The sequence below is a fragment of the Acomys russatus genome, chromosome 8 (assembly GCF_903995435.1).
Source record: "Acomys russatus chromosome 8, mAcoRus1.1, whole genome shotgun sequence".
In the NCBI taxonomy this organism is placed as follows: domain Eukaryota; kingdom Metazoa; phylum Chordata; class Mammalia; order Rodentia; family Muridae; genus Acomys; species Acomys russatus.
Window position 1 is genome coordinate 1264223 of NC_067144.1, and position 23295 is coordinate 1287517.

Consider the following 23295-nt stretch of genomic DNA (forward strand, 5'->3'; position numbering starts at 1 on the left):
TAATTTAAAAAGAAATATTCGTAGTTTATAGAACAGTGGCTCTCAACCTTCCTAATAGTGCACCCCTTTAATTCAGTTTTTCATGTTGTTGTGATCTCCAACCATAAAATTGTTTTGTTGCTACTTCATTACTGTAGTTTTCCTACTGTTATGAATTGTAATGTAAATATCTGATATGTGACCTCAAAGGGGTCATGACCCACAGGTACAGAGTATACTACAGATATACAATGTTTCTAAGCATGCCCTCTTACTGAATAATATTCCATTACAGGTATGTATCATCTTTTAAAACTTGTCCATCGCCTGATGAACATTGGACGTTGTTTCTATTCTTTATGAATTAAAAAATGGTACTATGTAAATCTGAGCCACATCTAATGGGCATAAACTGAGTGTGAAGTTACCCCACTATAAGGGAAGCACGTGTTTAACATTTGGAGGTTAGGTGAGACTATTTTTTCAAGCGGTGGCATCATTTTACCATCTCAGCACACGGTGTGTTAAGTCCAACTTTTCCAGATCCATTAGTAACATTCTCTGCCCTACTGCCATCGTACTGGGTGTCAAGGTTTTGATTTGTATTTTCTAATGGCTACTGGTGATCCTTGGGTGCTTATTGGCCATTTGGGAATCTTCTCTGGAGAAATGTTTGTTCAAAAATGTGACCATTTAAATTTTTGAGTTTCGTGTAGGCCAGGGTGGTGTGGAACTTGCTACATGCCTGTCATACTTTTCCACTGCTAAAGTGTAAACAGTTCTTGCTTTTCCTTGTACCCAATGTGGCTTCTCTTTGTTTTAGTGAGGAAAAGGACAGATGGAGGATCTACTGTAGTGTCATTTATTACTCAAGATTTATCAGCAATGGTAGGTAGGCTGTGGTTTGCTTTCTTTCACTTATTCTCCAACCTAGCCCAAATGAGTGGGCATCTGTTGTCCTACTTACTCTTGTCTACTACTGATTAAAATCACATGGGGCAATAGAATAAAGAGTAGAGCATACATCAACTGTGCGGCATCTGCTTTTGAAATATTATAAGGAAGATATAGTTTACCATGTTTCCCTCTGGCTACCAAAGGGCACAGGGGCTAAAATGGGTTATCACATACTTTCTTAACCAACCCCCTGAAAGAGACTGAAGCTTTAAAACCCCAGGGCCCTATTACTTGCAGTGGCTCAATGTCTCCTCACTACATGCAGAGCTTTGAGAGAATAGAGCAAACAGTCACAGAAGGTCCTAGATTACTGCAAGGAAGTCTCCATTGAGGGTTAGGCAGATCATGTGGTCTGTGGGTACTTCCTGAGGATTATCACAATGGTTAAGCGATGCACCACAGCTCAGCCCACTGTGGGTGGCACCGTTCTTAAGCAGGGTGCTGGGCTGCATAAGAATGCTACCTAAGCATGAGCCTCAGAGCAAGCCAGCAAGCAGCATTCCTGCATGATGTCAGCTTCAAGTTCTGGCCTGAGTTCTTGCTGTGGCTTCTCTCAACTATAACCTCCTGTGAACTGAAATAACTCAGGAATGTTAGTATGAAATTCTGTCAAGTCCATGAGCATGAAACAATTGTGTTAAAAGGCAACTCCTCCCCTGTGTTGCTTTCCATCAACAAACAGGAGAATAGAATACTGGAATAACTGTCAGGATTCTGCAGCTCCAATGTACCACGGGACATGTGTGAGCTCATTTGTGTAACCAGGCACAACAGGGAGGACAGTGCTGAATCATGCTTAGATAGTCTGCTCCTGAGCCATGGTTTCACATTCTTGCGTGCTCTAGAAACCAGTCTCGCCTACTATAAGGCTTACAAATGATCTCATTTGTGAAGTGCACTTATATACTCTACCTGCTCTGACTCTACCAAATAAATAGCTCAGGGCTGGAGGGGCTTTAACCCAGAGGCCGGGCCGGGCCACGTGAGGGAGGAGGGTTCATCATGCCTAGTGGCATATAGGAAGACCCTACCACTGGCCCCTCCATGTACTACATCAAAGATGTTCATTTAGTCACTGTCAAGGGCAGTACTGAGTCCGCTCAGGACACCTACTTGGACAGTCAAGGCCACAAGAGCAAAGTGGCAACTCATCAGACAGCCTGGAAAGCAGTACCCGACCACCCAGTGTGACTCGGGGTGGGATCACCCCAGACCCTGAAGCTCGGGAGCCACGCCCTAAGCATGCAGCTCTGAAGAGTGAACAAGGGACACTGACGAGCTCTGAGTCCCATTCTGAGGCCATCACCAAAAGGAAACTGTCATCAATTGGAATACAAGTTGACTGCACTCAGCCAGTGCCAAAAAAGGGCCGAGTCCTGCTACCAAATTCCAGTACATGGGGTTCGGGTGGAGGATGATTGACGAAGCAGTGTCCCTTCTCACAGCAAGTCCTCCTGTCGGGACAGTGACTCTCACACTCAGGATGCCAATGACCCAGCTGTAAGGCATATGGGACGACTCTCCCAGACTGTACCCCACACCCCAACTTCATCGGCATTGATGCTGGCCCTTGACAGGCCCCCAAGATTGCCCAGATCAACTGCAACCTCTCCTATAGAGACAACAGGGACCCTACCCTGCAGGCGCCTTCGCTGCCAGAACCGTACCTTGGCTGGAGACTTCATCCAACTCCCCAGCAGAGCCCCTCAGCCAGGGGCCTACCGCAGGGATGGCAAAGGCTGGAAGGCTGGTGCTATCAGATGGACAAGGAGACCAAAGAGAAGAACCTCTCTGAAGAAGTCTTAGGCAGTGCCCAGCTCCTGGTGTCCCAGAAATTCCAGTAGTTCCGAGGCCTCTGTGAGCAGAACTTGAACCCTGATGCCAATCCCCTTCCGACAGCCCAGGGCCCGGCGAGGTTCTGGGACCTGCTGCAGCTGTCCATTGAGGACATCAGCACCACAAGGCCAACAGCTGGCAGCTGGTGGAGACCCCTGAGAAGAGGAAGGAAGAGAAGAAACCACCACCCCCCGCCCGGTCCCGAAAAAGCCAGCCAAATCCAAGGTGGCACCGAGCCACGACAAGGCCTCAGACGTGGCAGTGGACAAGCAGCATCAGGAGGCCAGAAAGGGACTCCTGGCCGCAAGGCGAGCACAACTCAGCCACACAGCGTGCCGACAGCATCGAGATTTATGTCCCTGAGGCCCAGACCAGGCTCTAAGGCCATGAAGGAGAAAGCACTCAACTTTAAATCGTTAAAGAACTCAATGCAAATGGAAAAAATAAAATAGCTTCAGTAAAATGCGTTTATACAAACTCTGCACCCAATGAAAATCTTGTAGCTTATTATACACTTCTATGAAGAGCTGTTCTAGGAACAAAATTACTGAAATGTGTTAAATCATTTTTAATGTTATTAAATAAATTATTTTCAATTTTCAAAAGTAAACCATGGGCAGTTTCCTGTACCAGAGACAGTAGCTAAGCAGCCACTGTTAGAAGGCAACTCTTCCTTACAGGAAGGTTAGTTCCAGGTGTGTATGCGCTTCAGCCTGCTCACCTTAATCTGCACATCTGTTCATCATGCCTCCCAACTTCCTCCCCGGTGGGGTATGCCCAGCCGGCCTCAGGCTCACCCAGAGCACCTTGCAGTGTGCTATGCTATGGACTCCCCTTTATTGTTCTGCCCTTCCCAGGAGTAGACTGGCCAGGTTTCCTCCTGTAGTAGCTCTGTCTCCGATCTTCCTTCCTGCCAGAATTCTAGAGGCTATGGACTTGAGTTACATCTCTTCTTTAAACACTTTCAAATTTATTAACAATTTCCAAAGTACCAAATTTGGTTCTCTCCTAACTTTTCCCAGAATTCCTCCTGAAGTCTCTTATCTCCAAGTACGCTTATGTCTGCTCCATATAGGTCAGAACTTCCTGCAGCCTTGGTGGGCACTGACATGTCTCGGACCCATGAGTCCCCTTGCTGCTCATGCCTCTAGAGCTTCACAGGGCTCGTGTCCTGTTAGAGCTCCTCCTCACGGCCTTTGTCTCACTGGCACAGGATGATGTCACTATCACTTTTCTTGTGGCTGAGTTCTAGAGATCCAGTGAGTGCACAGGAGCCTCATCCAAGCAATGAGCACTACCTAACACCCCGTGGTGGAAGTGCCATGTAGGAAGAGGAGGCAAGTGTCATACTATATTTAGAACATGTTTAATGTTTAATGTTTTTAAATTATCTTAATATATCGTTCCGAGTCATTTATTCTACCAGGAAAACAAAGATTAAAAAAACTATATAAACAAATAACTATGTTTAAATAATGTTATAATAATGACACTAAGAAATTCATAGTGTCCAGTCCTGTATCAGCCCTGCTGCTCACTAACCCTGTGACATGATGGAGAGGCTGGTGGCATTTTTCTGAAGTGTGGGTTGAGTCTGTGGTATTCTTCCCCACTCATTCTTGTCTCAGTTTTCTTTCTTCTCTACTTTTTTCTTGGGGAGGGGCCATGACAGAAGTCAGCCTTTGAGTTGTACTTAGTTCTAAAAGGTCAGGTAGACTTCCTACTGTAAATAAAAAATGATCTGGAGGCTTCCAGCTTAACCACAGAGTGCTTGTGTCTAAGACAGCTGCCGAGCCATGGTCTTGTCATTAGGGAAAGCAGCAGCTCGCTGTGTGGAGAGTCAGATGATGGTCTGAACCAGAGACAACACCAAACTTGCAATAGTCTTCATTTTTGTTTTTGAGAAACTTTCACTAGACAAAACTGCCCTCAAATATCCTCTGTACTGTTTGATGGTTTTAAGGTTGCTAGCCTCTTGCCTCAGCCTCTAGAATGCTTGGATTATAGGCAGAAGCCACAGTGTGAAGCTCTTTTTCTTTTAAAATATGCTTTTAGTTGGCGCACTGAGAGAAATGAGGGTGGAGATCAGGCCTGGGGAGAGTGGGCCCTGGAGGACAGAGGGCCTGCAGAGAGAAGAGAAACCATGGGTGGCGGCATCTCTGTGACAAGCTGGAGACCCACAACAGGGTAGGCTTCTGGGAGGATATGTGGGTAACTCTAGGTGAGACGCCCAGTAACAAGGGTCATGAAGACTGAAGAGGACACACTCTAACTAGACAGGATTCCAAATGGAGGGAGGAGAACACCAACCCACCCAGAAAAACTTCTACCCAAATTTTACCATGCCTACAAGATGTGCAGGGATAAAGATGGAGCAGAGATGCAAAATAAGTTTAATTTTGATACACTGGCATAGAATTCAAATTTAAGATTATTCTATATACATATTATATATATTTCTACTCAAATATGAGGTATTGTACCCAGACAACTCAAGTAAAATACAAGGTTTACCTCTAATACTTTGAAAGTGCTATTGCAAGCTGTTTAGGATAAAGTAAGTTATACAAGTTAATTGTTAGTTGATCAAATCATGGTCATGTCAATTACCAGTCTATTTATATTACAAGAATATACATTGTAGGTTTAACAGATAAATATGATTCTATAGAAAGATAAGGTAAAATAGATAAGGTCTTCAAAAACCTCAGAGACCCACAGAATATATGACATTTAAAGATATTTTTATTATTTTAAAGATTCATTGACAATGAGACAAGTTAACTCCTGGCAACACCCAGCCTACTTCAAAGAAGATGATGAGCATCAAAGAACCTCCTTATGGAGATGGCTTCAAATGTGGCAATCCTGCCACAGGGCAAAATGTCCTTGTTTCTGCCACAGACAGAATTCTCCCTAAAAATGGGCAAATTTGGATGCAAGCAGAGTTGAAGGCCAAACTTTACCAAGACAGGCTAAGCAAGTCCTCAATAGTTCCTGCCTCACAAATATGTGTGTCAGATATACTGGGCCAGAAGGCTGAAGATGGTGCTCCAATGTTCTAGAGAGTTTGGGTAACTGTTCAGGCAGCAAACACTCCTATTCTCTCTCTCTCTCTCTCTCTCCTCTCTCTCTCTCTCTCTCTCTCTCTCTCTCTCTCTCTCTCTCTCCACTTTGGAAGCTGCTAACCTGCACTTCCAGTTCACCCAGGTAATTACTTTTATTCCTTCTCAAGTCTCTGATGAGGTTGAAGACCAGATAGTTTAGTTTTACAATTAAGCTTAGTTGTTTAGAAACTAAGATGTTTTTATATCTAGAGAGATGTTTTAAGTTGATAGAGATGAGATATGATAGATATTGATTTTCGTTCAGAATTTTAGACTCATCAAAATAGAAATGTTTTTTTCAAGGTTACCAAGTTCAAATAGCCAAAACACTATGAATGTAACATTTATAATTCCTCATTGTTTTGGTTTTGTGTTCTTCTTGCTGTATGTAGTTTATTATATATATATACATATATATATATACACACACACACACACACATATATATATACAATATATGTATATGTATATGTATGTATGTATTGTGTGTGTAAGTAATAATATAAATGTATATGTAAAAAAAATTTTTAAAGAAAAAAGATAGAGCAGAGATTGAGGGCATGCCCAACCAATGCCTGACCCAATCTGAGACCAACCCCATGGGAAAGAGCCAACTCCTGACACTATTAACTATATTGTGCTATGCTTACAGACAAGCAGCTTAGCATAGCTGTCCTCTGAGAGGTTCTTCCCAGCAGTAGATGGAAACAGATGCTGAGATTCATAGCCAACATTGGGCAAAGTGTAGGGAGTCTTGTGGAAAAGTGGGGAAAGGAAAGAAGGACCTGGAGGTGACAAGAACTCTACAAGGAGACCAAGAGAGCCAACTAGCCAGGGCCCAGAGGGGCTTGAGGAGACTAAAGCACCAACCAAAGACCATGCATAAACTGGATGTAGACCTCTACACAAATATAGCCAATGGACAGCTCAGGTTTCATGTGGGTCCCCCTAGTAAGGGGAGCAGGAGCTGTCTCTGACATGGTCTCTGTTGCCTGGTTTTGGATCACTGTCTCATAGCAGGGCTGTCTGGCCAGGACGGAGGGGAGGAGGACATGCTCAGCCCTGATGCAACTTGATGAGGTGGGTGGGTGGGTGGGGGTCTCTCCTTTTCTGAGTAATACAAGAGTGGGGAGAAGGAACAGGGAGGAAGGGTAGGACCAGGGGGAGACAAGAGAGGGCACAATGATTGGGATGTACAGTGAATAAATTAATTAATTAAAATATGCTTTTAAGGGCCTGGAGAGATGGCTCAGTGGTTAAAAGCACTGTCTGCTCTTCCAAAGGATCTGGGTTCAATTCCCAGAGCCCACATGGCAGCTCACAAGTGTCTGGATCTTGATATCTTCACACCAATGCACATAAAGTAAAATTAAATAGTTATTTTTAAAAATATGCTTTTAGTTGAAATATCATTACATCACGGCTCTCCTCTCCTCCCAGCCCCACACTGCATGTACAAATACATATAAATATAACTGTTTGAACCCCCTTTTTACTTGTTTGTGTGTAGACAGTTTCAGGGCTGATGATTCTGTACTGGATAACCAATAAGGGGGCTCATTCCAGGGAAAGGTTAATTCTCCTTCTCCCAGCAATTCTTTTCGCCTGTACTTCTTTTTCTAGGGGTGTGACCCTGGGTAATTTCCTCCCTTCCGTGTTAATATGTCCAATGACACTGCCATTGTTCCAGTCTTGTTTATGCAGCTGTTTCTAGGAGGAACTGTTGTACAGCAGACTCTCTAGTATTCTGGCTCTTACAATTTTTCTGCCATTTCTTCCTTGATGTTTCCTGAGCCACAGACGCAGGACCTGTGATGTAGATGTACATGCTGGGGTTGGGTTTTCCATGATCTGTTGATCTCTACATTATATCCAGTTGTTGTTTCTGTGATGTCTCTGTTTTTTGTAAAGAGAGGCTTCTTTGATGAGAGGTGGTAGCTACACTTATCCAGAAAAGGTGGCTTAACAACCATTTCAAGGCTCATTTTATGTTTTTTTCTTATCTGGATGTAGAACCAGATACTTTGCAGAGGAGCTATGGTTATCTGGCTGCTAGCTATAGCTCACCACTGCCCTACAACCCTTTATTTAGGTAGGTAGAACTGGGCAAAATGTTCACATGTAGTCTCACACGTATCAACACACACTTACTTCTGCTTATTCGCACCCAATCCATCTGTTTTGAAAAGTGTGAATTGTAGACTACCTCTAATTCTAATTAAATAATGTGATGCTCACTTTGTTTTTTACCTTCTCTATATTTGTGTCTCAGTTCCCTTGGAGTCAACATGCCTAAAATGAAGTGTATCTTCTCAGAGTTCTCCAATTCATTTCTCCCCTGAATTCCTCCTCCTATTTCTCAAATAGCAACATCTTACTGACCAAACCCTACAGTTCTTCCGTACCCTTCTTTACTCTACCTCTAATCATTCATAGGTTATTGCATTTTCTAATTGTTACAGGCAGGTACCAATTCTTTGCTTGTCCTCATAAAGAAATTAGAGCATTTCCTACTCCGTTAGCAGTTACAACTACTTTCTAAGTTCCAAAATTTCTAATAGCGGAGGAAGAGACAAAGAATAAAATGCGAAGGCCCTACCATACTGTTTCGGTCTTCATGACCGAATCCCAATGATATGCAGTCTATATTCTGGCATCCTTGCTCTAACCACATCCCCACCCCACACCCTCCCAAACCTGTTCTCTCCTGCCACGATCTTCCCACACACTTGTATGACTTGTTTGTTCATCTCCTGTATTATTACACTTTTCTTCAGTGAGACTCTGTGGTTGATTTTCATGTAAAAAATAATAGCCTTCATGTTCATTATTCCTTTCTTTACCTATTTGCTGCTAAATTTCCTCAAATAAGGTAAATTTTACCAGCAAGTTGCCTTATTTTTTAAAATTTTTATTATTCTAATTTATTCACATTATATCCTGATTGTTATCCCTTCTCTCGTATCTTCCTGTTCCCATCCTCCCTTCCATCTTATTTTTTTAAAGTGTCATTTATTGCTATCTCTTTTAGAAATAGTGCTTAATACATAGTAGGCACAAGATAACTATTTGCCTAATTTAAAGTCTTACTATAGTTTCTTAATTACACTATACAGAGATAAATTCTATATAACTATGTATCTCATAATCCACTAGACAATTCCCTCAACAGATATTTAGGTGACCTCTGTTATCCCGTGATACAAAGACACTGTGACCATGAAGAGGAATGTGGTCCCAATGGTCTAAAGAGGAAGTCTCTTTAGTTTAAAGTTAACTTTAAAAGTATCTTCCATTGGTTTCTGCTTCCAAGAGCTTGATGGTATTTATCACGTGGTGCCCTGGAAAGATGTTATCTTCCTGGGCACAAAGCCTAGCCTTCAGAGCCCTACCCACTTTGTAAGGTCATATCCAGTTTGGTTTCTCCAGCTCAAGGGCTCATAAACACTTCCCTCTCTTACAAATCCCCTAACTACAAGTTTGGCTCTCACCACTCAGTCTAGTACTTATAGGCATCTTTAAGTCTTCCTTGCCTATGAATATAAAATAACTATGCAAATTTATGCTAAAACGGACCTCAGATCTCTCTACTTCCTACTGTTTCCCCATTAGTACTCTAATCTAGGTCAATGGCCTGACAGGTCTGGATTCCTGAACAGCCTGGTCCATTTTCTGGTCTGACTCTTGCACTAGTACATTTCATTTGGTCTACAATGTAGCCAGAACAATCTCTTCAAAGCACAAATCAGATACCATGCGTTGCACACTGAAAAATTTGACAGTGCTTCCTCATCTGTCAAACAAAAGCCCGAATTCCTGTCTTGTCTCCCTTTCATGTCCCTCTGTCCTGGCTTCCTAGAACTATCTCCATTTGGTACATACGCCAGATTAAGTTCCTTGAACACACCATGGACATTTATAGCTGTAGCAAGCCAAGAGGAACAAGCAGCAAGCACTGCTGCTACTGCTCTGCATCAGCTCCTGCCTTTAGGTTGCTGCACGAAGATACCTCACAAGCTATAAAATGACAAACACTTTCACCCCTAAATTGCTTTTGGTCAGTGTTTTATCACAGCAACAGAAGCTAACTAAAACACAGGCAGCTCTTGGATGGTCTCTGGCCACCCAGAATATCAAATTGATGAGCTCCAGCTTTTGTCAGAGGCTGTGACCCCGCAACTAAGGTGTGTGTGGGAGGGGACATAGTTCACATGCCTTGAATCCCTACACTCTTGAGGTAGAGGCAGGAGGCTCTCTGTGAGTTCAAGGCCAGCCTGGCCTATATAGTAAACTCCAGGCCACCCAAGACTGCAGAGTGAAACGCTGTCTCAACAAACAAAACCCCAGTAACTACAAAGTAAGTGAGCACATACACGTGACCACACAAATATACTGTTAGTTTTGGAGGATTCACTAGGTAAACATAATACTCACCCCCTACATACACATGTATCTGTGTTGGACACTGTGATTAAGGTCAAACTGCATTACTGGGTAGCTCCTGAGCTCTGTCTAAAGTGATAGGTGCCCTCAGCTGGATTCCCTCCTCTCCACCTGATCTGGGAAACCCCCAGATCCTCCAAGAAGTGTCACATAGTCCTCAGGGAAATTAAGGCCCAACCCTTTCTTGATAAGAAACTCTTCAGTATGCACCTGGGATTCCTGGAAATACCCTCCGTGCTAATGAGATGTCTTGGTGATTTGGCTTTCAACCAATGACCTTTTTTCTTTTCTTTTCTTTTTTTTTTTTTTAAATAGCTGAATAGCATTCCATTGTGTAAATGTACTACAGTTATTTTATCTGCTCTTCAGTTGAGGGACATCTAGGTTGTTTCCAGATTCTGGCTATTACAAATAAGGCTGCTATGAGCATAGTTGAACAAATATCCTGTTGTATGGTAAAGCATCTTTCGAGTTATGCCTAGGAGTGGTATAGCTGGGTTTCAGGTAGAACTATTCCCAATTTCCTGAGAAAGTACCAATTGATTTCTAAAGTGGTTGTACAAGTTTGCACTCCCACCAGCTATGGAGGAGTGTTCCCCTTTCTCCACATCCTTGCCAGCATGTGCTGTCATTTAAGATTTTTATCTTAGCCATTCTGACTGGTATAAGATAGAATCTCAGAGTCATTTTGATTTGCATTTTCCTGATGACTAAAGACATGGAGCATTTCTTTAAGTGGTTCTCATGCCATTTGGTATTCCTCTGTTGAGAATTCTCTGTTTAGCTCTGTATCCCATTTTTAAGTTGGGTTATTTGGTTTGGTGGTATTTAATTTCTTGAGTTCTTTATATATTTTGGATATTAGTCTTTGGTCAGATGCATGGTTGGTGAAGATCTTTTCCCAGTCTGTAGGCTGTCCCTGTTTGGTTGACAGTGTCCTTTGCCTTACAGAAACTCTTCAGTTTCACGAGGTCCCATTTATTAATTGCTGACCTTAGAGCCTGTCCTACTGGTGTTCTGTTCAGGAAGCTGTCTCCTGTGCCAAAGAGTTCGAGACTTTTCCCCACTTTTTCTTCTAGCAGATTTAGTTTTATGTTGAAGTCTTTAATCTACTTGGACTTTAGTTTTGTGCAGGGTGATAAATAAGGGTCTATTCGCATTTTCTACATGTAGCCATCCAGTTAGACCAGCACCATTTCTTGAAGATGCTTTTTTCCATTGTATAGTTTTGGCTTCTTTGTCAAAAATCAAGTGTCCATAGGCGTGTGGATTTATTTCTGGGTCTTCGATTTGATTCCATTGATCAACCAGCCTATCTCTATGCCAGTACCATGCCATTTGTATTACTGTTGCTCTACAGTACAGCTTGAGATCTGGGATAGATTCTTCTGGAAGATCTTTTATTGTACAGGATCGTTTAGCTATTCTGCATTTTTCGTTTTCCATATGAAGATGAGAACTGCTCTTTCAAGGTCTGTAACGAATTGCGCAGGTATTTTGATAGGGTCTGCACTGAAGTGGTAGATTGCTTTTGGTAAGGTGGCCATTTTCACTATGTTGATCCTGCTGATCCATGAGCATGGGACATCTTTTTATCTTCTGGTACCTTCTTCAATTTCCTTCTTTAGAGACCTGAAGTTTTTTTTTTTTCTTTTCATACAAGTCTTTCACTTGCTTGGTTAGAGTCACACCAAGATACTTTATATTATTTATGGCTATTGTGAAGGGTGTAGTTTCCCTAATTTCTTTCTCAGCCCATCTGTTATTTGAATACAGGAGGGCTAGTGATTTATTTGAAATAATCTTGTATCCAGCCACCTTGCTGAAGGTGTTTATCAGCTGTAGGAGGTCTCTGGTGGAATTTGGGGGATAAATTATGTATATTGTCATATAATATGCAAATAGTGATACTTTGACTTCTTCCTTTCCAATGTGGATCCCCTTGATCTCCTTTTGTTGTCTTATTGCTCTATCTAGAACTTTAAGTACTATATTGAATAGATATGGAGAGAGTGGGCAACTTTGCCTAGTTCCTGATTTTAGTGGAATTTCCTTGAGTTTCTCTCCATTTAGTTTGATGTTGGCTTTTGACTTGTTGTATATAACCATTATTATGCTTAGGTATGTGCCTAGTATCCCTGATCTTTCCAAGACTTTAAACATGAATAGATGTTGGATTTTGTCAAATACTTCTTCAGCATCTAAGGAGATGATCATGTGGGTTTTCTTCTTTCAGTTTATTTGTTTATATGATAGGTTACATTGATGGATTTCTGTATATTGAATCACCCCTTTGTGAGGTTTAGGTATCAAGGTGACTGTGGACCTTTGTCATATCTCTAGCCTTACCTGGAGTTCTTCCTCCCTGATGCCCCCATGGGATTATTAAGTACTGTGTTCTCCTTCTTATGGTAGGACTGTGCTGCTGAATGTAAATGAAGTATCCACTGCACTTCTATTGTCAGTGAATCAAACACATTTGCCCTCAAATCCCCTCCCACTGCCCAAGGGTTATGAGTCCCTATTTCACATGAATTAAAGGGAGCTGCCACCATCTACTTTACCAAAGTGTCTAAGACTTGTCATTATTCTGGGGAAGGAAGAGCTCTCCTCCTCCCTGCTGGGCCCCTGGGCTTGGCTGCTGGCCACTGGTCACCACTAAAGCGAGGGCTTGCCTGGCAGGACCTGTGTTCCTCATCCTCTGCTGTTAGCATGGAGGTTTAGCTAAAGGGCTGTAACACTGAGGTATCATCACTGGCTCTGGAATTCCCAAGAGAGCTAAATGTAACACAGTGGAACACTCTTTTCCACACACCCTGTAAGACCAGCAGTCTTGTGCACGAACCTCAAACTTTGCTCTAACCATTCCTGAGGAAAATGGAACCTGAAACTCTCGGGTTCCATCTGTTCTCGCCTGGAAACCAGCAATGCTTGGACTGTCCCAAGTGAGAAATGCACACTTCCAATGCAGTGTCCTGCCATAGTAGGGAACACGGATGGACATGTGTGCATACCACACAAGTGTGTGCCAAACAAATATATCTTTAGCTTTACAGGACTCACAAGGTAAACATAACACTCCTATATTACTCAGCACTGTATAGTAAGTGTACTGTACATAAGGCACAACAAAATAAATAAAGTCACTGATTGACGGTAATGAGGATACAATCAGTAGAAAGCATTCCTCTATCTGACCACTGCCACGCTTGTTTTTAAGTGAAGCTTGCAAAGATGAATAAAAAATTTATCTTCCATTGATGAAGTATAGCTACCAGTGAGATCCACAGAAGGACAAGTACAGATGATTTTTTAAAGTATCTCATGTGATATGCTCCAAAATGGGGAAAGTGAAAGGTTACCAAAACTATAAGCTTTATACTTAAAAAAAAAAAAATCAATACCAACAAAACCCTCCCAATCAGAATAGCTAAATAAAAAATACTAAGAATGCCAGATACTCTTAAAGATGAAGGCAACACGGTTAGTTTAATGTTGCTGGTAGGACTATAAAATTGGATGGCCAACTATGTTATATAAAACTATAAAATGAAACATTACTCATCAGGTGTAAAATCCAGCACTGTCCTTGTCGGTATTTATCCAGAGAATCCAAATTTGTATTACACAAATGTTCATAACACCACAATCTGGAGTCAGCTGAGAAATCCTCCTGTATGTGCATAGACTATCACTAGGCCCAGCCATCTTATGGAGAAATGCACTTGATGAAGAAAAGCTAGAAGCTATGTATGCATGCATGCAACATCTATTTAACGTCTTTGAAATGAGAAACAGGGAGCGTATTAATGGGCTGGGATGGAAGATTTCTTCTGTTTGGTACTCGCCGTGGCGGTATAACCACGAGCACACATATGTGACAAAATGCACAGAACTAACTCCCATCTCCAAAGAGTGCAGGTAAGACTTTTACAAATAAGAAGAGAACCCACGGCTGCTGGCATGGTTCAGTAAGTAAAAGTGCTTGCCACACGGACCTGACTACCCAAGTGTGGTCCCAGAATCTATTGCATCGAAGGAGAGAGTAGACTCCTCATAGTTGTTCACTGGTTCTCATGCATGTGCTCTGGTGTTCTTTTCCTGTCTCTCTCATACACTTACAGTAAATTCAATTCAATTAAAAAATGAACAACAACAAAGTCAGCCCCTTCCCTGACACCAAGGGCATTAAATACTTTACCGAACACAATTATAGCATTTACTATTATAAGTCACTGTAGGCTCTATGTTGGAAAATAATATCACTACTGTTTTTACCACAAATATCTCCCAACACAACTCAAGAATAAGCATTTTTTTGGTTAGTATATTCTTACCACCATTTTGAGTAGACAGAAGCTGCACACTGGTGGTACTGACTTTCAACCAGGTGTGCTAGCTGAAAAAAGTTTTCTGGGTCATACCTCTCAGAAGCCATGTGAGTGACTTAGGCTAAGGTCAGGCAGGACAAGGACACACAATCTGAGATGGGACACAGCAGATTCAGTGCAGTGGCTGCAGTCCTAGGTTTGGTTTAAACGGGCCACTGACAAGTATGAACAGGAGTTCTATAATTTAAAAACCTGACTAAAGGCTTACTTCCTCTGTATTATGCCATATTGGTATACGCTGTTTCATCTTTATATCTTTCCTCTTCATTTCCATGCTAGTCTTGAAAAGATAGGAAAGGGTTGGAGTTGAAGGCCCAGACGTTAGGAGTGTGTGTTACCTTTTCAGAATTCTACTCCTAGCACTCAAACCCAGCAGTTCGTATGCTGGGTGCCTGTAAGCACTATAGGAAATCTGACACCGTCTTCCCATCACTATGAGCACAGTGAGTGTGCGCCTGGCCTACAAAGTGAGTCTAGGACAGGGCTACACAGAGAAACCCTGTCTTAGGGGAAAAAAAGAAAAGAAAAGAAGAGAAATAAAGGAAAGAAATAACATGCTAATAACAATGATAGTTTACTTAATTTCTGGGTATATATGCCTATTTTGACAGCTAGGTTCTTTCCAGTTAAAAGCTGACAGATATTTTACTGCTCATGAAGCAAACAAAATATTAGTTGCATTGAAAAATTACCCATAGTAATGTCTCCCACTAGAGTGAATGATTGAGAATAATGCATCTGTGACTGTGGCCTTGGGAAGTGAATCTACAGCCTACTTAGATGTTTTAGTTTTTCCGCCAAGTTCCTTCCCTACTTCTGAATAGTCAATCATGTTGAACAAGAGAGAATGTTCGCTGACATCCTGTGGACAGCGTGCTTCATGGTTCCAACTTAAAGTAAACGCCACATACAAACTAATCATATGGGGAGGAGACTCAGAACACATTGACCACTTTTGCAAATCTTGAAATTATTTAGCTCTGATAACCTGCGGTTAATCCTGGGAACCCACATGGTGGAACAAGATAAGCAACTCCTATAAGCTGTCCTCTGACCCTCACACAGCCACCATGGCACACGCACACCTCATCCCAACAAATAATTAATAAAAGCAGAACTACATATGTACTATAACTACTGAAGGATTAGACTGTCAGCTCTGGTCGCATTATTTTATGCACAACTGAGCCATGAACACAAACAGAACACAAGTGAAATGCTGAATAATGCTGTTTTTATTTTGAGTTCTGCCAGACCTAGCTCCTGCCTGAGTGCCATGTGTTAGCCCTCAAATTGCAGGAAGCCAAACCTCACCATTTGTTGAAAGAGATGAGATGAATCAGTAGGGTAAATCACTATAGGATCCATCATGATTATAACAAATATTTTTCATGTTATATAAAAATGTTGCAAGAAAGTATTTCCTGGCCTCACCTCCATTTCTCTAAAAATAGTCAAATCCAGAAGGCTTAACTCATATGTTCCATTTGGGTGGTGGGAGGGGGGATGTGTGTACAGACTTCTCTTTCACATCTGTGACTCCTGCAAAAATATCTGGCAGTACATTCAGTTCTGTGTTTAAAACTCACAGGGCCAATTCTAAAATAATGTTATAAATGCTCATGGTTATCACCGCCTAACTAATCTAAAATGGTAGGTGTTTCGGCTCCTCAGACCCTCGCAGAGAAATGGCTGCATTCTAAATGCCGCTCTGCTGAGAAGGCCATAGTTTGTCATGAAATTCAAATCTGAATTCCGTTATACCTGATACCTGTGTAGCTTAAAAATATCTTTCATGTAATAAATCCACAACGATCAGGAGATAAGATTTCTGAGGACTGTAAAGACAAGGTTCTTATTTCCATAATGTGGATCTCCCTTAAGACCTAAGGGCAGAGAGAATACACAGCCTTACTTAAACCAAACTTAGAAAGCTTTGGACAGTTGCAGATACTGCCTCAGCTTTGTTAGCAAACCCAGGACAGGATAGAAGACTTTCACATCGGAACAACCCCACTGCCTATGGGACCTTTGGGACTGGCCATAAATGTGGGTGCAGCTCAGCCTCTTCACCACTGACTCCTCCCTCTGGACCCCTTTCCCTTGGAGTGCCTAGGATGCTGGCTCCCTTTCTCTTCTTCTTCTTCCCAGGGATGCAGGACTTGCACTTTCTGAATCAGGAAGCAGATGTGATTTACAGACCCTGAGAACAAGGAGCAGGAAAGGACCTGTCGCAAAGGCATGCTCAGAAAGGTAGGGCTGCAGGCTGTGCTACTTGTTGAGTAGGAAATTCACTTCTTCTCTGCATCTACAACATTTCTGAGTGTGGCAGCCACGGTGGGTGATGGGTAACTAAGAGAAGCTACTGTCTGGTGGACAGCTGATGATTAATACTCAAGCAAAATGAAGTCACTGGAGTGCTGCATATGGACGTTTACTACAAAGCAATGTGTAATATGAGAACCTTGAATCTGAGAGCAATAAGCAACCCAGTGTTACCTGCTTGTGTCAAGATTCGAGCCCATACTTACACTTTCCATCACTGTTTTGATGTACAATGTGTGAGGTTAGAGCTGTACCGACAACAAAAGTTGAAAATTCACTTTCCAGAAGCTGGCAAATTACATTGCGTGGACCAAATTCTCGCTACTACCATCTTTGTAGGTAAACTTCTATTGGCTCACAGCAGTGGCCATCTCTTTGTGTGTTATGTCTATGGCTGCATTAGATGAATGCTGGCTATAGAGAAAATGGCATGGTTTGCCAAGTCGAAGTACTGTGTTTGCCCATGTTATATATGAAAAACAGAAATCAAGACCTAGTATAGTCCAGCCAATTCATCTTTCTACCTCATTAACTTTGAACTACCTTGCTGGGGTGATGATGGTAATAGCCAAGGACTCACTTCCACCCTAACATAGGAATTACTAAATTCTTTATACTGTTCGTGAATGGGAATAAAACATCAGAAAAGTAAAAAATTCCCTCACATGGCTGAACTGAACTGGCTGCATCTTTTTAGCTAAATTAGAAATCGTTGGTAAGTTATTCTCTATGCCCCAAATAATGACCCCTAGTTGTGTTTGGAATAAATATGACTTTCCCCATCTGATTTAAAACATTGAAAGGAGAAAAAAAAAATCCTTGGGAGCCAAGATCTAGCTCTGCTTGAATGCATCATCCAAGGATGAGAAGGAAGAGATCTATGTTTTAGTCTTCTACTTGTTTTTGTGGTATGGAGTGGAAAAGCATGCAGGGAGTATGAACTGGGACATTCGCAATCACATCACATGACCGCACAAGTGACTTTATGTAAACAGCACTAGTGGTATCATGAGTAATAAAACCTGTTTCCGTCAGAAGCCCTTTATCATGCGTAAGAGACCTGCACACTAATAGGCAGTCCCGGCTCCTGTTAACCAGCTACAGCTGGCTCATTGTTATAAAAAGAACTAATGAAAACACAAATGCTAACTTCTCAACTTCTCCCACGTCAAGGCTGTACTAAGACAGCCCCTTCCAACTGTTCTCAGTGAATGAACTGGCTGGGTCTGGTTCCCTGAAGTTGTTTACTGAACAGTATGTGCAAGGAATTTGCCAAGCACTAGTGGTTGGGGGTGGAGTTTCACATGTTCTACTAATACACATTGCTTTTTTTTTCCTCCTGGAAGATCTCGGGTTTAGTTCTACAACAAACAGGAGTCAGAACAATTTCAAAGGCAAAGGGAGAGTACCCTCAGCAATCTGTTTTCCTCCCCCACTTTCCCAATCCCTTGTTCCCTTCTTTTCTTTCTTTCTTTCTTTCTTCTTTCTTTCTTTCTTTCTTTCTTTCTTTCTTTCTTTCTTTCTAGAACTTGCTGTAGAGCACAGGATGATCTTGAACTTTGGCTCTTTTTGTCTCCACCTCCTGAGTGCTGGGATTACAGACACAGACCCAGTGCTCACTTTTCATATGCGTATTTGTATGTACACACGAACACATACAATATGCATGTGACTCTCCAGGACTCACCTTGTATTTTAAGATGGAGTCTCTAAGGCATGGGACTTTGCTGAGCAGGCTAGACTGGCTGACTAAGGAATCCCAGGGGTGTTCTTGTCTTCATCTCCCCACAGTGTTGGTAATATAGGGCACCTCATGATGCCAGGAGTCTGTGAGGGTGCTGGGAATGGATCTCACGTTCTCATGCTTGTACAACACTAACCACTGAGCTAGCTCCCAGCTTGGGTGCTTTGCCTGAATGTACGTCCGAGCATCGTGGGTACGCATGGTGCCACAGAGGCCAGGGAGGACATGAGATCCCACAGAACTGGAGTTACAGACAACTGAGAGAAGCAGTGTTCATGGAAACTGAACCTGGGTCCTTTGGAAGAGCAGCAAGAATTCTTAACCTTCGAGTCATCTCTGCAGCCCAGGTTGGCCTCAAATTTGTGGCTGCCCTGCTTTAGTCTGCGGAGTGCTGGGGTTACAGCCATGTGCCACAGATGGGGAGAGCCGTCCCTTAAGCTTACTGACAGCATCATTAAGTCAGAGACAGGGCAATGCCTTGGCACACAGTCTGAACTTCGTATGCTGTCGCTTTGAGATAGGCACTAGCTATGTAGCCCAGGCTGTCCTTGACCTTTGGATCTTCTCAAGAGCTAAAATTGAAAACTATGCCAACCATGTCTGACTCTAAATTCTTAAAGCAAACAGTTTCTTGTTGGTTTATCTTCTAAGAGAAAGCATCTGATAAACAGATATTCACTGTCCTTACATGGTAACAGAAGTACAGATTTCTAACACTGAATTGGACTATGGAGATTTTCTACTAATTCTTCATATAATTAGTGGACTGTTGTGTGCTATGAGGATGCCCTACCCTGATATGTGCCACAAAGTTTGTTGATAGAAAAAACATGTAAGCTTTTTCTATTTCACCTTGTATTAGATGGTCGAGATTAAAATGAAGAGAACATATGGATATCACGGAGTTTAATCTGACTTTACCTCTTAAAATGCTTGAAATATCAACGTAAAATTTAGGGAGGTCCACTGCCATTTTGTATAGGTGATAAGTGTTATTCAGTGAGCTGTACGGATTTTTCCCTTGACACTGAAGAACCCATGCTCAAAGCCTGGGCTTTTGACTTGCAATGTAGGTCTGACTTGAGAGTCACCTCTCCCCACATGACTCTAACCCCGATTCCATCCTTTGCTTCAACTTTCCAGCAGGGACCCTGTTTTCCCATTTACACCCATGTTATACACACACCTAGAGGGCTGGAGTGGGGGGCATAGTACTGAGAGAAAGACAGTGGTTAGCAGGAGTCTTCCTTTGCCTCAGTCTGGCTTATTCTTTAAACCAGTCCTCTGAAGGCCTCTGTGATAGTCTGAATAAAAATGGTTCTCATAGGCCCATAGGGAGTGGCACTACTGGGAGGACTAGCCTTGTTGGGTGAAGTGTGCCTCACTCTCTTCTCGCGCTGTGGATCCTGTGAGCGCAGATGTAGACCTCTCAGCTTCTTCTCCAGCACCATGTCTGTCAGCATGCTGCCATACTTCTGCTATGGCAACAGTGGACTGAACCTCTCAACTGCAAGCCAGCTCCAATTAAATATTTCCCTTTATAAGAGATGCTACAGTCATGGTGTCTCTTCACAGCAATAAAACCCTCCCCCTCTCTCGGGCAGGAGGCACAGCAGCTAAATGAATGTCCCACTGGAAATGGTAAATTTCTGACTTTAAGACAAATTGTTTTACGCCCTCTCCCAGGTCTGTCTTTCTAGAAACAATTTTCAAGTTATGCATTGTCATTTGTAGACCCCACTTTTCTCCATTATTCACTAAGATCACTATCAAATATCAAATTTTCTTTGAAGAATCCTATTGCTTTCTGCATAATTTCATTTCTGGTGCTACAGCTTGTCACACACACAGCCAAGAGAAGAGCAGAATGAATGCCCTGCAGCCTCTCTTCAGTTCACAGGGCCCAGACCCAGGGCAGCGTGCTGCTGCGGACAGGCCAGCCTGCCTAGACAGTGCTCCAGCTGCCTTTGCTCAACCAGCTCTACACTGTGTCAAGGTGACAGTTAAAAGTGACCATCACACTTTTCCTTCCTCATGGTGTTCAATGGGCAGAGTGTATACCTCCTCCTTGCACTCCTGTCTTACCTGTAAAACATTCCTTTCCTCATACCTTCTATTGTCAATACTCTGGAAGATAAACCTTAAAGCCTTCTCCAATGCAATCTCACTCAATTGCCAATGCCCCTCTTTGATGGGTCCAGGGGAGACTGGGATGGGACACAGAATTCAACATTTGCTTTATCTCTTGGTCCACCGAGCTAATGGCTCAGGCAGCTGATCACGACAGACAACTGAAAGAAGACAGGGGGGAGGAAGCCCAGGGTTCCTTCTCTAGCACCTTGAGGCTGGCTGTACTGTGGCTAAGGAGGAAAACTTAAACTGACCACCTTTGTCCTGCAGCCAGGGCAGCAAAAGTGGTTTCTAGCAGAAAACCACAAGGGGTTGTGAAAAAGGCTCTTTGACCTGAGATTAGCTCCTGTGCAGGAGCAGGCCTCTGTGGAGGGCTCTGCAGCCTAAAGTCAACTTCGGCCTGTTTATCTTAGAAGGCTGATGGCAATACCCTGTGACTGTGACTCCTAATTCATTTGTGAATCTACAGGGAAATACACGGGAGAGAGATAGAAAATAGACCACTCACACTTATTTTACAATGACACTGAAATTTCAGAGATAAAACATGACCTCACTGGGCATTCACTGTAGATCTGAAAACACTGTATGTTTGTCAAGTTAAAAGAGGCCTTACCATTCACCAGAATGTATCCCAAACAGAACTGAGAAGCATGAACCCAACAGAGGTGCATACACACCGAAAAGGCCCAGCCCTTTCCTTACTGAGATGGCCATGCCAGCACTGGGAAGATAGAGCCAACTAAGTAAGAACACCAACTTTAAAACAGACCTTAAAAACTTATGTAGCACTCCTCCACAGTCTGCTTCACTTCCTGCCTTGAGTTCCTTCCCTGCCTGACTTCCCTTCATGATAGACTGTAAGTTATGAGCTGAAATAAACCCTTTCATCCACACTTTGCTTTTGGTCATGGTCTTTATCACAGTAATAAAAACCAAACAAGGGCAGGGAGGTATGAAATTGGGATGGGGACTGAATATGGCCAAAATACATATGTATTAAATTACCAGAGAATTAAAAAGACAATATAATTTAACAATAAGTAAACATTCAAGTAGACAGACATGAAAGGAAGACAGAACAGCATGCAATGGTAGGTGGCCCAATGAGTGGTTAAGAGCATTTGCTGCTCTTTTCAAGGTCATCCTGGGCTACACAGTGAGTTCAAGGGCAGCCTGGACTACAGAGGATCCTGTTCTCTGTGCCCCTCCCCTCACACACACAACACACACATTCTCTCTCCCTCCCTCCCTCTCTCTCCCCTCTCTCCCTCTCTCTCTCTCTCTCTTCTACTATTACTACTGTTACTACTACTTCCACAACTACTATCTTACTATAATAAGGCATATTGCTAAATATCTCTAAGACAAGTATATTAATTAATATATAATTATATGCATGTGAAAATACATATCCATATACAGCATATGCATAAGAATTAGCATATTACTAACGAGTAAAGTACAATTCCCTTTCTATATGAGTAAGATTCATAAACCGCATTATCTTTAAAAAAATTTTTTTTATTAATTTATTCTTGTTACATCTCAGTGGTTATCCTATCCCTTGTATCCTCCCATTCTTCCCTCCCTCCCATTTTCCCCTTACTCCCCTCCTCTATGACTGTTCCTGAGGGGGATTTCCTCCCCCCGTATATGCTCATAGGGTATCAAGTCTCTTCTTGGTACCTGCTATCCTTCCTCTGAGTGCCACCAGGTCTCCCCCTCCAGGGCACATGGTCAAATATGAGGCACCAGAATTCGTGTGAAAATCATACCCCATTCTCCACTCAACTGTGGAGAATGTTCTAACCATTGGCAAACCGCATTATCTTATGATCACAACAAACAAATCTAGAAAATATAGATGATTAGAACTGTTCTCAAATCCAAGGCCAAATACTCAAAAGTTCATTTTCCTACATAGTCCAATGAAGTATCACAGGGCGAGGCCATTCTCTTGCTACCTAAAACAGCATTAATCAGGATACAGGTTGTCCACCTCGATACTTGGGGACTTTATATTCCATTCCATTTTTCATTGTGTCCTGTGTGCAGCCATCAGAAAGAACTTCATCCATGCAAAGGAAATTATGTTCTTTAGTCTCAGTGCATACAACTACATATGAGTAGCACATAAACTTTCAATTTAATTTCTGTTGCTTTGAGGGCTATTCAAAAGCACCAGAAAAATAACATTAAAAAAATCATGCCTAGTGCTCCAAGGAACTCTTCAGTCAATGAACAAAACAAAACAACAAGAAAAACAAACAAAATAAAACACATAACCAGGAAGTACCTAAATCTAAAGACATCCCTTCCATGGCTCCTTTGAGCAAAGTACTTTGGATCTTGGCGATGCCTTTGCTGATAGAGCTGCCTA

General features: G+C 42.3%; 1 protein-coding gene and 1 pseudogene across 1 annotated transcript in view; one reads left to right on the plus strand and one right to left on the minus strand.

Moving 5' to 3' along the window:
- Window positions 1-3154, plus strand: part of LOC127193191 (disks large-associated protein 4-like) — a 31600-nt pseudogene extending 28446 nt beyond the window's left edge.
- Spidr (scaffold protein involved in DNA repair) overlaps window positions 1-23295 on the minus strand; it is a 333822-nt gene that overhangs the window by 77313 nt on the left and 233214 nt on the right. The window lies entirely within an intron of this gene.